Genomic DNA, 16,542 nt, shown 5'->3' with positions numbered 1-16,542 from the left:
ATGTATGCAATGTGGAACAATTAAATTGAGCTAATTAACATATCTATCACCTTGCTTACCTATAATTTTTATGAGAAATTTGAAATTTAGTCTCTTATTTTAAAATACACAACACATTATCATTGACTACAGTCACTCTGCTGTGCAGTAGATCTCAGAACTTATGCCTTCTGTCTATCTGGGCCCTATGTAACACTTAATTTTTTATAGACACAGTGTATATTATAGAAGTTTTTCAGGGTGTTTTACACTACCATTTTCCTTTCATTATTATAATAATTGTCAGCCAGTTATTCCAGGTTTTTCCGGTCATGTGCAACATAAGAGTATCAGTTGAAATAATTCAAACATCTGACAATTGCATATATAAGCATGCTCTGCACATTATTTTTATGAAGTGTTAATATCTCTATATATTGGGATGAAATATACAATTTTGTACAGATTAAAAAGATTGAATAGTAGTAGTTTCATATGGTTTAAGCTAATATATATGCTTATAACATATGATTTAGAAATATGTACACTCAGTTGTTAACAACGGATATCTCTGGAAAGAATAGATGATAATTTTTAGTTTTCTTTTATATATCTGTATATTGTATTTTTGAGGAATGAGCAGCTTTGATTTGTAATAAGAACAGAAATATTAGACAACACTATACAATAAAAAATTAATTTAGAAAAGAATGAGAATTAAGGGTATATTTTTAAATCTCCTACCTGAATTAATGACTCCAATAATTAATGGCTTATTTTAATTTGATTTCCAGTAGGTATCCCAAATAATGCATTCGATGCTAAAATCTTGTTTCCTCAACAATATCCCCTCTCTCCTCTCCCCAGCAAATTTTCCCCTTCTAAGCCCTTCCCTGTCTCAGCACATGGTAATTCCACCTTCAGTTTGCTCAGGCCTAAAATTTTTGTGTTTATCCTCGATTCCTGCCAGTCCCTCACCACTCATCATGTTAAATCCAATAGGAAATATCACCTCCTCTACCCCTACCACCCTGGTTTATGCCATCATCAAATCTTATAAGTTTTATTGCAAAAAGTCTCTTAACTGGTCTCCTTGCTTCAACTCCTGCTTGCCTATAGTCTCTGCTTCACAGTTATCACTGTATCCTTTAAAAATATCAACCACATTATATCATCTCTCTTCTCAAAATCTTAAAAGCTTCTCATCTCATTAAAATAAAAACTAAATCCTATACTATAATCTACATGGTCCCTGGTGATGTTTCCTACCTCTGACCTCTTTTTCTACCCTGCCCCTTCCTTATCTCTCTTTATTCATATCACTCTCCTTTCTTTCCCCCAGGCTCCTAGATTGCTATACTGCAACATTTTTTCCACATATAGCCAGATGGCATCCTCATCACTTCATTCAGGTCTCTGTTCAAATGTCACCACATCAGAAGATGTCTTTCACCATCATATCAAAAATAAAATAGATAGCTAGATATTAATACACCTGTAGATGTAGATATATATGTAGATATAGCTATAGATATAGATGTAGATATAACAGTATGTCTTCATCTACTCATTACTAACATTACATTATGAATTCTACAAGCAGAGTGTTTCTGATGTTTGTCTTTGTTCACTACTGTTATCTTTAAGTTTAAAACAGCTCCTGACACATAAGAAAAAATTTTTGACTAAATGAATTACTGCAATCATCATTAATATAGTACATTATGAGGGAGGCAGGGGAGAATTTTAAAGGAACGAAACCATCACAATCCACCTAGGTGGTTCTCCTATTCAGTTCGCTTATGGTAACAGCAGCAATAAAGAAGTACCTGAGCTCATTTTAGACGCTAGAATGGCTATTAGACACTGTGAAATAGTTGGGATTTTATAGATACAGTAATCCTTTCTGTGTCTCTGGATTTAGAGTCAACCAGTTGAGAGATGATTAGCAATTGAATCACAGCAGTGGCAAAGGAATTGAAATGCAGAAGGTGGATGGAGAAGGCTGAGAAAAAAGTTACGGGACCTGACAACAGATCACTTGTGGTGAGTGAGAGAGGAGGAAATGAACAGGGCTGAATTTTCCACTATGAAAAATTGAGTTCATAGGGATAAAATTCTGCCTTTACCTTCATTCAGGGAACTCCTACTTTCTCTTCAACAACAATATTCCCTTGGCATCAAAATTAGCAATACTACTAATTAGCATTATTTAGAACAATAACATTAACATGGTAAAGCCACAATGGTAAATGAGCTGATTGAGATCACTATGATGTAAGACAGGGACAAAGAAGCAATAATAATTCTTGAAGATTATGCAAAGTAGCAAGAATGAAAATGATGGTATTTAAAACCCTAACTACTGAGTGCATTTTTAGTTGGGAGCCTTTGTTCAAACAAGTGTTGCCACTCATCAGCTGGCATTTCCTTCTTTTGTATTTACTAAGACAATTAGTTCTTTCTCTGCCAACAGACCTACATGCTGTGTAATGAAATACAATAATGATGGAGCCCCATGGACTTGAACTAGTCTGTTTTACATTCTAAGGCAGTGGTTTACAATGTAAATTACTAACCAATAATTCAACCTAAGCATTCTTTTATCACTAAATAATATATTCACATGCAACATAGTAATTGCACAGACCAATGGTTCTCAAACTTTATTGTGCATAAGAATCACCAGAGCAACTTGTTAAAACACAGATTACTGGGCCCCAGCTCCAGATATTCTGATTTACTAGGTCTGGAATAGGGCTCAATAATTTGCATTTCTAACACTTTCCTGAGTAATGGTGATGTAGCTAGTCTAGGGATCACATTTTGAGAATCACTGCCATAGAACCATATTTTTCTGTCACCAGAGTAGTCTTTAAAATATTAAATATTAAGTCTAGATGTAGAGTAACAGCTATAAGACTAAGATTTTCCTTCATCTTTGTCATTACCAGTGGGACAATTTCACACTCTCTTGAGCCTCTAAGAGACATAATACTTGGATAAGTGTTAATTAACAAAATCACTAGTGAGACAGAGAAAAATAGGGGAAGGAGAAACAAAGAAACATGGTTTCTAGGTCTGTGTCCTGGAAATCTAGTTCTGACTTTTATGAAGGGAATATTTTTAGACACCCAACTAGACTCTTATTCGCTACATCTATTGTCAGTCTCTGAAGTGGTAAGGTCAGGCTTGATGATTTAGACTTAGGGACTCAAGCTAAGAGGAGAGAATAACTATCTACAGGCAGTTTCTCCAAATGTTTATGCTAATTATGAGCTGCTTTCCCTCACATTTAAATATTTCAAGTTTAATTTAGTTTTTTCTAATATTAAGGGTTTTTAAAGAATATTTTTAACAGGGAAGCAAATCCCAAAATCTACATCTTTCTGTGGCTCACCAGTCCATTGTGTAACATGAGTGATCTTTGCTGCCTGAGGTACTTTTCCATACTGAATGCTTTGGATTGCAGTAACATTTTTGCATCAACCTATTAAGACTATTTTTCACTAAAACAGTTCCTGTAATATATTTGCAAACACCATCTCTGCAAACAAAACAAAGTAAAATCAAAACAGTCCTCTTCTCCAAAGAAAGCTTTTGATAATGAAAGTTTCATGAATCCTGTGTCAATGCCAAGAACAGTGTCTGGAATACAGTAAGTACTTCATATCCATGCTCAGTGATAGGCTGCATGATTCAAATGAGCTGATAATACATTAACAAGTATTGATCTTACTCTTACACATTTTGGCTTTCCAGAAGAACAGGGTACATTAAGACGAAGTTTATATTTGGAAAATGGCTGCAAGAAGTAGTCAAATAATAGGGAGCATAACAGCAAAGCATGAATTTCAGTGGTATAAGTAATCTTCATTTGAGTAGATAAGTATATGAGGTTAGTTCCTAATCACAAAAATATATTGAGCAAGGACCTTGATTATAGTTTTTCTACAAAATGTATTCCTATAGTTTTACTTTAGCAGGTTAGAGATTGCTAGAATTCAACTTTAAAAATGCCAAGTAGACCTTTTTCTATACTGTCTTTAAACTTAACCTACCCCTTATAGCATTTTTGCCTTGGCAATATTTCATTATCATGCTTATGGAGTGGGGCAGGGGTAACATAGACTGAGGCCAAACTTCATAGGTATTGTTAGACATGGACTAGGTGAAGGAGAAAAGAAGAGATGCAAAGTATTCTAAGCAGTCTTGCGCTTCTACTGAGTAATCATTAAGCTACTTCAAAATTACCATTAACAAATTGGCAGCAATAAGTCCTTACATATCAATAACTACCTTCAATGTAAATAAATTCACCAAGCAAAAGATATAAAAGTGACTGAGTGATTTTTTTTAAAAAATGACATACATGCTGCCACAAGAAACTCACTTCATCTGTAAGGACACACATAGACTGAAAGTGAAGGATGGTAAACGGTATTGCAGCAAATGGAAACCAAAAGAGAGTAAGAGTAGCAATATTTAAATGAGATAAAATATACATTAAGTCAACAACTGTAAAATGAGACAAAGAAGATCATTATATAATGATAAAGGGGTCAATTCACCAAGAGGATATAAAATTACAAATACATGCACCCAACATTGGAATGCCTAAATATATAAAGCAAATAGTAATAGATATGAAGAAAAAGATAGACAGTAAATAATAATAGTAGGAGAATTCAAGACCCCACATTCAACAAAGGACAGATCATCCAGACAGAAAATCAATAAAAAGCCATTGGACTTAAACTACACTTTAGGCCAAATGGACCTAACAGACATATATAGAACATCTGATCCAACAGCTAAAGAAAATATTCTTCTCAAGGGCACACAAGACAGTTTCCAGGAGAGATCATACATTAGGACACAAAATAAGTCCTAACAAATATTAAAAGACTGAAATAATACCAAGTATCTTTTCTGACCACAATGGTATAAAACTAGAAATCAATATCAGGTGGAATTTAAAAAAAAAAAAATTACAAATACCTGAAAATAAAACAACATACTTTTGAACAACGAATGGATCAATGAATAAATTAAAAAGGAAACTTAAAAAAAATCTTGTAACAAATGAAAATGAACACACAACATACCAAAACTGATGGAGCACAGCAGAAACAGTTATAAAAAAGGAAGTGTACAGCAGTAAAAAATGAAGAAAGATCCCAAATAAACAACTTAATGTTACACCTTAATAAACTAGAAAAATAAGAACAAACTAAGCACAAAATTAGCAAAAGGAAGGAAATAATAAAGATCAGAGAAGAAATAAATGAAATAGAGACTATGAAAACAAGAGAAAAGATCGACAAAATTAAGGGTTGCTTTTTTCAAAGATAAAATTGACTAACTCGACTAAGAAAAAAGAAGGCTCAAATGAATAAAATCGGAAATTAGAGATATTATAACTGGTATGACAGAAATATAAAGACTCATAAGAGACTAATATAAACAATTTTATGCCAACAAGTTGGATAAACTAGAAGAAATGAATAAATTCCTAGACATATACAAACTATCAAGATTGAATCGGGAAGAAACAGCAAAAAGAAATTGAATGAGTGATAAAAATGAAAAGCACAGTAGCTGATGCCTTCACTGCTAAGTCCTACCAAACATTTAAGGAAGAAGAATCCTTCTCAAACTCTTCCCAAAAATTGAAGAAAAAATATATCCAAGGTCATTTTATGAGGCCAGTATTACACTGATACCAAAGTCAAACAAAGGCCACTTATGAAAAAAGAAAATTACAGGCCAATATCCCCGATGAACGTAAATGAAAAATTACTTAACAAAATGCTATTATACCAAATTCAACATCATATTAAAAGGCTTATGCACCATGACAAAGTTAAATTTGTCTCAGGGATGCAAGATGCAAGGATGGTTCAACATACACAAATTTATAAATGCGATACACCACACTAACAGAATGAAGGACAAAAACCATATGATCATCTTGAGCAATGAACAAAAAGTAATTTTAAAAATTCAACATCCTTTCATCATAAAAATTATCAGCAAATTAGGCATAGAAGAAATGTACCTCAACACAAAGTTATATATGACAAGCCCACTTCTAACATCATACTCAATGGTAAAAAAATGAAAGCTTTACCTTTAAGATAAGAAACAACACAACGATGCTGACTTTCACCACTTCTGTTCAACATAGCACTAGAAGTCCTAGCCTAGAGCAATAAGGCAAGAGAAAGAAATAAGAAATTGGAAAGCAAGAAGTTAAATTGTCCCTGTTTGCCGATGACATAATCTTATGTATAAAAAAACCTTAATGATTCCATGAAAAGACTAAGAACTAATAAATGAATTCAGCAAAGTTGCAGGATACAAAATCAACATACAAGATCAATAGCATTTCTATACACCAGAAATGAACTACCTGAAGAATAATCAAGAAAACAAGCCTATTTTCAATAGCTATAAAAGAAAATACTAGGAATAAATCTAACCCAAAAAGGGAAAGACCCATATACTGGGAACTATGAAACAGCAATTTAAAAAAATTGAAGAGGACACAAATAAAAGAAAATAAATTCTGTGCTCATGGATTGGACCATTAATATTGCTAAAATGTCCATACCACCTAAAGAAATCTACAGATTCAATTCAATCCCCATTAAAATACCAGTAACATTTTCCGCAGAAATAGAAAAAAAAAAAAAAAAAAATCCTAAAATGTGTGTGGAACCACAAAAGACCCTGAATAGCCAAAGCAATCTTAAACAAAAAGAACAAAGGTAAAAGCATCACAGTATCTGACTTCAAAATATACTACAAAGCTAACCAACCCAAACAGCATGGTACTGGCACATGAACAGGCACATAGACTAATGGAACAGAATAGAGAGCCCATAAATAAGTCCACATATTTATAGTCAATTGATTTTCAGCAAGGGTACCAAGAGCACACAATGGGGAAAGATAGTCTCCTCAATAAATGGTATTAAGAATATTGATAAACACATTCAGAAGAATGAAATTAGACCCTTATCTCATACCATATCCAAAAGTCAATTTAAATGGATTAAAGACTGAAATGTAAGATGTGAAACAATACACTTAGTAGAAGAAAACATAGGAAAAAAGCTCCACAACACTGATCTGGGCAATGATTTTTTTGATATGAGTCCAAAAGCATAACAAAAACAAAATTAGACAAACGGAATTAGGTCAAATTTAATTTTCTGCACAGCCAAGGAAACAAACTATAGAATGAAGAGACAACCTATAGGATGAAAGAAAATACTTGCAAACTATACATCTGACAAGGAGTTAATATCCAAAATATATAATGAACTCAACTCAATAGTAAGAAAACAGCCCATTTAAAATATTGGAAAGAGATCTGAATAGAAATTTCTCAAAGAAGACATACGAATAGCCATTAGGTATATGAAAAAAAAATGCTCAAAATTACTAATCATCAGAGAAATGTAAATTTAAACCACAGTGAGATATCACCTCACACCTGTTAGAATGGCTATTATTCACAAAGATGAAAGGTAAGTTTTGGAGAGGGTATGGAGAAAAGGGAACCCTTGCACACTGTTGGTGGGAATGTAAATTAATGTAGCCATTATTGAAAACAATATGAAGGATCTACAAATAAAATAAAAATAGAACTACCCTGTGATCCAGCAATCCCACTACTGGTTATATATACAAAGAAAATGAAATCAGTATTTCAAAGGTATATCTGTATTCTCATGCTCATGGTAGCCTTATTTACAATAGCCAAGATATGTAATCAATCTAAGCATCCACGAACAGATGAATGGATAACGAAAATGTGATATATGTCCATAATGGAATACCTTTCAATCTTAATAAAGAATGAAATCTCATCATTTGCAACAACATGAATGAATCTGGAGGACATTATGCTAAGTGAAATAAGCCAGGCATAGAAAGACAACACTACATGATCTCACTCCATGTGGAATCTAGAAAAGATGAACACATGGAAGTAAATAGTAGAATGTTGATTACCAGAGGCTAGGATTGGGGAGATGTTGGTTCAAACGATAGAAAATCAGATAGGAGAAATAAGTTCAAGAGATCTATTATTCAACATCGTGACTACACTTAATAACAATGTATCATACTCTTAAAAATTGCTAAGAGAGATATTAAGTGTTCTTGCCACAAAAAATAATTTCATTTATCTCAGTTTAGCTATTCCACTACCTAAATATATTTCAAAACATGTTGTACATGATAAATATATATAATTTTGCTCAACAAAAATAATTTTTAAAATTATGATTATTTTAAGACTCCAGAGGCAGGTTCCCAGTGTAATTTTCTGGCATAAAAAAAGGCTTATGTTCAAGACCACAAGGAAAATCTAATTTTTGAAATATAGTGCAAAGCACACAACTGGATTTTTTGGTAATGTAAGTATAGATTGGGCTAATTGAGTATAAATATTAAAAAGAACTTGAAAGTTTGAGAAATAGTTAAGTCAATGGTCATAATTAATTTAAATTCTAACTAAGGAAAACATGAAACATTTGTGATATAGATAAGATTTAGAAGGATGTGATTGACTAAGACAGATCATTAATATAATATATAATTCAGCTTATTGAGAAAAACCTATGAAAAGTAACCCATCTAATTAAAACAGATTTCCTTAGTCACAGTGAAATTTTCATAGTATATTTAATCTGGATAATTAGTAAGATAATTGGTTTTGATACTGCAGTTCAACCAAGTTGTTTATGTAATGTTATAAAATTTAATTATATATGAAAAAGTATTATATTTGTCAAAATTATTATATTTGTCAAAAAGATTGCTTAATTTTTAATGGGTTTTGTTTTGAATGAATTTTATTTTTCCCCATTTACTTGGCACCATCATAAAGTATACTCTTAGAGTATCACAGTTCAACTTGTTCACCCCCTCATCATTGAAAAAAACATGACTAGCAATGATCATTGATATAAGCTACCTTATATTTTGGAAGAGTTCCAGGAAACCTGCATATAGCAAGGCACACAGTTTACTACCCTGTGGACATTTCCTCCAAAGATATTTGTGAAAACAAAAAGGAGAAACCCTTTATCAACTGATCAAATCAGAATTTATTTCTTGTTAAACTATGCTTCTAGGAGGATAAAAAGAACTGAGACCAATGAAAACAAAATTTATTGTGTATCAGCATGAAGCCAATGAATCCAAATGACAGATATGTAGAAACGTAGATAATTATTTCTTCCTGTACCGAATGAATGATATGGCTTAAGGACACACTGTCCAGTGAGTATCCTCCCTACTAAGATCATATTAAAATATGATTTGCAGAGTCATCAATACCTTAAAGTAATAGTGCTGGTACCATTTCACTCTTTTTAACCACTGATATTTAAAGATAGTCTCTTTCCTTTCCTAACTCTCCCAATATTGAACAACTGTATTTGTGCTCTATCTATATCTATATCTATATCTATCTATGTGACTTTCCCTAGCTCTAAATTGTGAGCTTCTCAAAGACAGTGACCATGCCTTAGTACCTGGCATATAATGAACACTAAATAAATGTTAATTGAGCAGGGATATCTTGGGCAGTCTGAGCCTAAACACAATTATTCTACTAATCTAATCAGTCTTTATTGAGTACAAGCTGTATACAAGATGTGTTGTTAGGCATTAAGATACACACATAAATGTAATATATTCCCATCCTTATGTATTTTACAATCTTTTTTGGGAGACAGATAATTGAAGTGGCACCTATGGTACACCAGAGTAAGTGATGGATAAAGTTACTCATAGGGTAGTATGGGGACCCAGATTGTAATACTCATAGTTTTGTTTTAGCACTATCTTTTTGACAGTAGGTGTGGGATGGATTCAGGGAAGAGGAAGGAGGGTGCATGCATGAGAAAGAGTCATAATTTTATCCTGAACCTTTCATTCAGTATTTTCCAAAAGCCTTTTAACTATCAATGTCTCATGCCGTTGCCAAATTTAATACCATGTCTATGATTTCATAACGCTCCTTTTCAGCCCCTACACTGCCTTCCCAAATTTCCCTTCCAAGGCAATAGTTTCAGAGCATCTGCTCTATGGTCACAAGAAAAGGTGCATGATTCCTTAGTCTGTCACTTACTATTTGTGAGCAACTGGACAAGTTACAAAATAATCTCCTTGCATATTAAATGTGTTGATTCTTATGAAATGATATATATGCCTTCCGTTCACTATACAAAGCAAGAGACAACTTGCTTTTTAATAATAGGAAAACGAATTTTGCATATAGAGAAATAAAATTAGAATTTATAGTCTTATTTGATGCCTTGCTTTCTTTGAAAAAGAAATTCGATGTTTAATTCATTTGAACAAAAATCAACTTTTATAATTTTGCCAAAGTAATACATGCATGTTTTTAAATAAAATAGTACAGAAAGGTGTTTAATACAATCAGTAATCTTCTATCCCCAATCATCCCTTGTTTGGTTCACTCCCCAGAAATAATCAATTTGAACATTTTCTGCTTGAAGGTCCTTTTATGGCTGCTGTCCTATTTCTAAATATTATATAATAATGCTTATGTTTATTGACTTTAATATTTGTCTATGGCTTTCCCTATTGATGATAAGCAACTGGCTTATTTACACCATCCCACACCCTCTATTTCTTATCTTGCCAAGTCAGTTTTGTTATTTATTTTTTACAGTGTTATGTTTAATCGACACATAATTTTACATATTTATGGGGTATAATTTACTTTTTGCATAATGTATACATTGTGTAATGATCAAATCAGGGTAATTAGCATATCCATTACACCAAATATTTATCATTTCTTTGTAGTGAGAACATACAAAATCCCCTTTCCTAGCTTTTGTGAAATACATTATTGCTAACTACAATCACTTTTACTGTGCAATGGAACACCAAAACTATTTCCTCCTATCTACTTTATATCTGTTGACCAATCTCGCGCCTTCCTTGCTTCTCCCCTACTCTCCTCAGCCTCTGGTAGCTGCTCTTCTGCCTTCTACTTCTATGAGATCAGCATTTTATATTCGACACATAAGTGATAATCATGTAGTATTTGTCTTTCTGTGTCTGTCTTATTTCACTTAACATAAGGTCCTCCAACTTCATTCATGTTAATACAAACGACAGGATTTTATTGCTTTTTAGGGCTGAATAGTATTCCATTGTGTATATATACCACATTTTTTAATCCATTCATCCCTTGATGGACACAGGTTGATTTCGTATTTTTGCTATTGGGAATAGTGCTGCATTAAACATGAAAGTACAGTTATTTCTTTGACATACTGATTTCACTTCCTTTGTACATATATACAGTAGTGGGATTGCTGGATCATATAGTAATTGTATTTTTAATTTTTTTAGGAACCTCAATTTTGTTTTTCATAATGGTTACACTAATTACATTCCCACCAATAGTGTATAAAGTTCTCTTTTCTCCACATTCTTGCCAACACTTATCTCTTCTATTAAAATAACAGTCATTCTAACTAGAGAGAGGTGATATCCCACTGTGGTTTTGATTTGCATTTGCCTGATGATTGGTGCTTCTGAGAGGTTTCCACATACCTGCTTGCTATTTTTATCTCTTCTTTTGAGAAATGTCTATTCAGATATTTTGCTGATTTTAATTGAGTTATATTATATGCTATTGAGTTGCTCGAGATCCTTATAAAATTTTGGATATTAACCCCTTGTCAGATGTATAGTATGCAAATATTTTCTCCCATTCTGTAGACTGTCTCTTCATATTGCTATTTTCTTTGCTGTGCAGAAGTTTTTACAGTTTCAGGTAATGCTATTTGATTCTTGTTTTGCTGTTGTTGCCTGTGCTTTTGAGGTCTTATCCAAAATCGCTTGCCCAGACCAACATCATATCATTTCTCCTATCTTTTCTTCTAGTAATTTCATAGTTAGTGGGTCTTACCTTTGAATCTTGAATCCATCTTGATTTGATTTCTGTTTATGTGAGACATGGGGGTCTAGTTTTATTCTTCTGCATATGGATACCCAATTTTCTTAACATCATTTTTTGAGAATACTGTCCTTTCCCCAGTGAGTGCTCTTGGCATCTTTGTTGAAAGTCAGTTAGCTGTAGATGTACGTGCTTATTTATGGGCTCCCTATCTGTTCTGTTTCATTAGTCTGTGTGTTCGTTTTTATGCCAGTACCATGCTGTTTCTATTACCATATTTTGAAGTCAGGTAGTGTGATGTCTCCAGCTTTGTTCTTTTTGCTCAATATTGCTTTGACTGTTCAGTCTTCTGTGGTTTTATATGAATTTTAGGATTTTTTTTCTATGTCTGTGAATAATGTCATTGGTATTTTGATAGGAATTGCATTGAATTTGTAATTTCTTTGGGCAGTATGAACATTTCAACAATATTAATTCTACTAATCATGACAGGGTTATATTTTCACTTATTTGTATCCTCTTAAATTTCCTCCATCAATGTTTCATAGTTTTCATTGTAGCAGTCTTTTATCACTTTGGTTGAATTTATTACTAGGTATCTTTTTTGTAGCTATTGCAAGTGGGATTGCTTTCTTGCTTTCCTTTTCAGATAGTTTACTGTTAGTGCATAGAAACACTACACAATTTTGTGTGTTGGTTTCTCATCTTGCATCTTTTAGTGGTGACTCTGGATCCTTAGATGATGGGACACGGCAGTATCTCAAACTCTGAGTCCAGACGTAGCGCCAGGAAGGATCTCGGAATGGTAGAGTGTAGCCTGTGCCGTTGGGGGACAGGAAGTAGCACAATCATGACTCCACTTCCCAGGTAGAAGGGTGTCTCAAAAGCTCAAGTTTCTAGGGTCCTAGTCTGGTTCCAGGGAAGCAGGGTACTAGAGTTGTTTTGCCTGTAGCGCGGGGTTTCTCAGCTCAGTCAAAGCTCTGTTTCTCTGGGACATGGGGTACTATGTCAGTTCTGCTCTGGGATGTAGGTCTGTTTGGCCTGGCCAAGACACTGGTTTCCCAGGAGGTGACGCACCTCTTCAGCTCAGGCCTGGAAGGCATTACTGCTTTGGACAGCCAAGACACCATTTCCCTGGGATGCAGGGTGCTGCTTCCACTTAGGAACAGGGGAGCATGAGTGCTCTGTGCATCTAAGGTACTACTGACCTGGAGGTAGGGCACAGCTTCTACTCAGGCACTGAGAGGGCATGACTGCTCTGGGTGGCCAAGACATCGTTTCCCCAGGATGCAGGGTGCCGCATCAGCTCAGGCACAGGGGATGGGGGGCAGCAGCAGTAGAGGGTGTAGATAGAATGGCTCTGCCCATGTGCTGTTTCATTGGAAGGCAGTGTACAGCTTTAGGTCAGGCCCTGAGAGGCAAGGCTCAGTAGTGACTGGGAGGGGTAGATGGACCAACTCCACAGTAGCTTGGCCTCATGGGGTAGGGTGTAGCAGTAGTTTGGCTCAGGTATGGCAGACCACCAGGCAGGGGTGGCTCAGTGGCAGCTAAGTTTCACTGGTGGAAGGGTGCTGTGGCCACTCACCACTGGAGCAGGACACACTCCAGCAGTAGTTCCAGTTCCAAGATGGTGTAGCCCAATGGGCCACAGCGAGTGGGGCACTGCTGGCTGTTTATCTATGGGGAGCATGGTTGTGTGGACTCCAGGAAGCTCCCTCAGCTGGGCTTAGTGTATGTGAGGACTGTAGGGTTTCCTAGTGGTAAGAACCATAGGTGTCTAAGGTATTGATTGGAGCTGCTGAAGTACTCTTGCTTACCTTTTCTCCACAGGGAGAAGTCCCTGCTGGTCCTGAGCTGATTTGGCCTGGTGGATGGGGTGGAGGCCAGGTATTTTCTTTCTTTCTCCATGTAATCATCCTGGGTTTCTGTGTTCTACAGGGTTTCTGCTACTCCTCTGATGCACACTGGTGCTTTCCTTTAGTTATTTTAATCAAAATGCAGTTGTTTGTCTTTTGGGCTATTTTTGCGGGGAGGAACAAACACAAAAGGTTTCTGCTTGACTATCCTGCTGTTGTCTCTCCCCAGTCAGTTTCATAACAGTAATGTCAACTACTCTACTCATCTTATCCTCCCTGTCAAATATTTTAAACCTCTATTTCTTGTTCCATTACTCTAAATGAATTTCTAAATCACCTTCTCCTTTCTGTATTAGTCAGGGTTCTCCAGAGATATGGAACTAACAGGATGTGTATGTCTGCATACATATACCACCCCCCCAACACACACACACACACACATCTTATTGGTTCTATAAATGTGATTTATAAGAAACCGGCTCACACAATTATGGAAGCTGGCAAGTCCAAGGTCTTTGAAGTGAATTAGCAAGCTGGAGACACAGTAGAGTCAACAGTTTAATTCCACTTTGAGTTCAAAGGCCTAAGAATCTGAAGAGCTGATGGGATACTTCAGTTCAAAGGTTGGATGACTCAAGACCAAGGAAGAACCAAAGGTTCGGTTCGAGTAAGAGGGCAGGAAAAAATTCCTGTATCCTAGTTCAAAGGCTATCAGAAAGGAAAAAATTATCTTTACTTGGAGGAGGGTCAGCCTTTTTGTACTATTCAGCCCTTTAACTGATTGGATAAGGCCTGCCAACATTATAGAAGGCAATATGCTTTCCATTTTACAGGCAATTGTTTCATTTCTTGTCTGTTGATGGCTCTACCCCCATGCTTTTCACTATTGTGGCCTTACACATTTCTGTTTTATGTACTGTTATTTTAATGAGGTGTCAGGGGGACTAACAAAGACATGTCTGTGTTTAATGTGCCAAAAGCCCAGCTTACTCTATTTTGAAATACCTATTTTATGTTATCTCAGGAACTATTTGATTGAAAAAATATTTCTAGATTTAAACCAAAAAGCCTACTTTAATTTGGGCAGTGCTAACAAATTTGAGTGGAAATAATATGATACTATGAGGCAAAGTCAGTTTAAAAAGTAGTGAGTCATAGAACGTTAATATGAAATATGCTTTGGAGAATACTGACAATATGATTTATAATTTCACTCACTCTCTTGGCTGATTCAAAACAGTGACTACAATAGGTAATGTCCTTTGATAGAATGAAAAAACCAAACTGTGTTTCCTTGCTTCAAGGAATTGATGAAACCAAAATTATGTGAACAAATAATTCCAATTAAATATAGAATGTAACAACTAGCATGTGAAATAAAACGAGAAGATATAGAAGAGTGAGAGAGACAACGTCCAAGGCAGAAAATTGTTCTTATTCATCTACCATTCTCTAATACTTAATCCAAGGTTTGGCATAGAGATGATGCCCAAAAAAGTATGGATGAATATGTGATTAAAGTGTGGTGAAAAGGATCTAGGAAAGCTTCATGAGAGCGGAATTTGGTCTGAGTGTAGAAGAACTGGCAGAATTTTCACAGAAAATTTTCGTATGTCAAGGTTGCAGAAAACCAATAATATTTCCAGAATATTTCTAGCAGACTTGGAAAAGCTAGGAAAATATGAGGTTCACTTTAGAAACTAAGTTGAATCCTTTGACTCTTGAAAAGTAGCCTGACATTGGAACATGAAACCAACTGAATGCACAGGTTAGAAATATATACTCTGCTTGGTAGACATTTGGCAGAGACTGCTAGTTCTCTTCCATATCTATTATAACTTTTTGCTTTTAGTAATAGAATCTCCTAAATTTATGCTGGGATGGGGTCATATGGTTAAGTTCAGGTCAGTGGGGTATGCATGGAAGTGTACAAGTTGAGGTTAATTTTGGACATGCTTAGTTTATAATGTTCATGGTGCAATAATCACACTGTCATTTGTCTAAGTTTTGAAACAATTTAATACAATTTACTTACAGATGTTTGAATACCTAAAGTGAGAATGTAACCCCTAATTTCCCTTTATACTTTTTGGGGGCATATGATAATTACAGATACATGAGATTAGCTTACCCTTTAAATCTTTTAGGGAAATTTTTTTCTATCAATATTTGTGTAAAATTCAAACCCACATTCCTTTGTCATTTATGTTATCTTTTGTTCTGCTTGATTTTTATTGATACCTAACAATTGTACATGTTGTGGGATACATGTGATATTTTGATATCTGTGTACAATGTGCAAGAATCATATCAAGGTAATTAGGATAGCCATCACCTCAAACATTTATCATTTTTTTGTGTTGGGAACATTCAATATCCTTTCTTCTAGCTATTTTGAAATGTGCAATAAATTGTTAACTAGTCACTCTTACTGTGCTATCAAACACTAGAACTTACACTTCCTATGCATATTTTGTACCCATTCACCCATTCTCTTCATCCTGCTCCACACACCCTTCCCAGCCTTCAGAGTGAGATTCTTAGCAGGAGACTGCTTTAAACACTGCTGACAAATAAATCTCCCTAAAACTCAGCAACATTCAGCATTTAACAGAATTTCTTTTTTTTTTTTTTTTTTTTTTTTTGAGGCGGAGTCTCGCTCTGTCGCCCGGACTGGAGTGCAGTGGCCGGATCTCAGCTCACTGCAAGCTCCGTCTCCCAGGTTTACGCCATTCTCCTGCCTCA

The sequence above is a fragment of the Trachypithecus francoisi genome, unplaced genomic scaffold (genome assembly GCF_009764315.1).
Source record: "Trachypithecus francoisi isolate TF-2019V2 unplaced genomic scaffold, Tfra_2.0 Lachesis_group6, whole genome shotgun sequence".
Classification (NCBI taxonomy): domain Eukaryota; kingdom Metazoa; phylum Chordata; class Mammalia; order Primates; family Cercopithecidae; genus Trachypithecus; species Trachypithecus francoisi.
Note: the sequence above shows the minus strand (reverse complement) of the source record.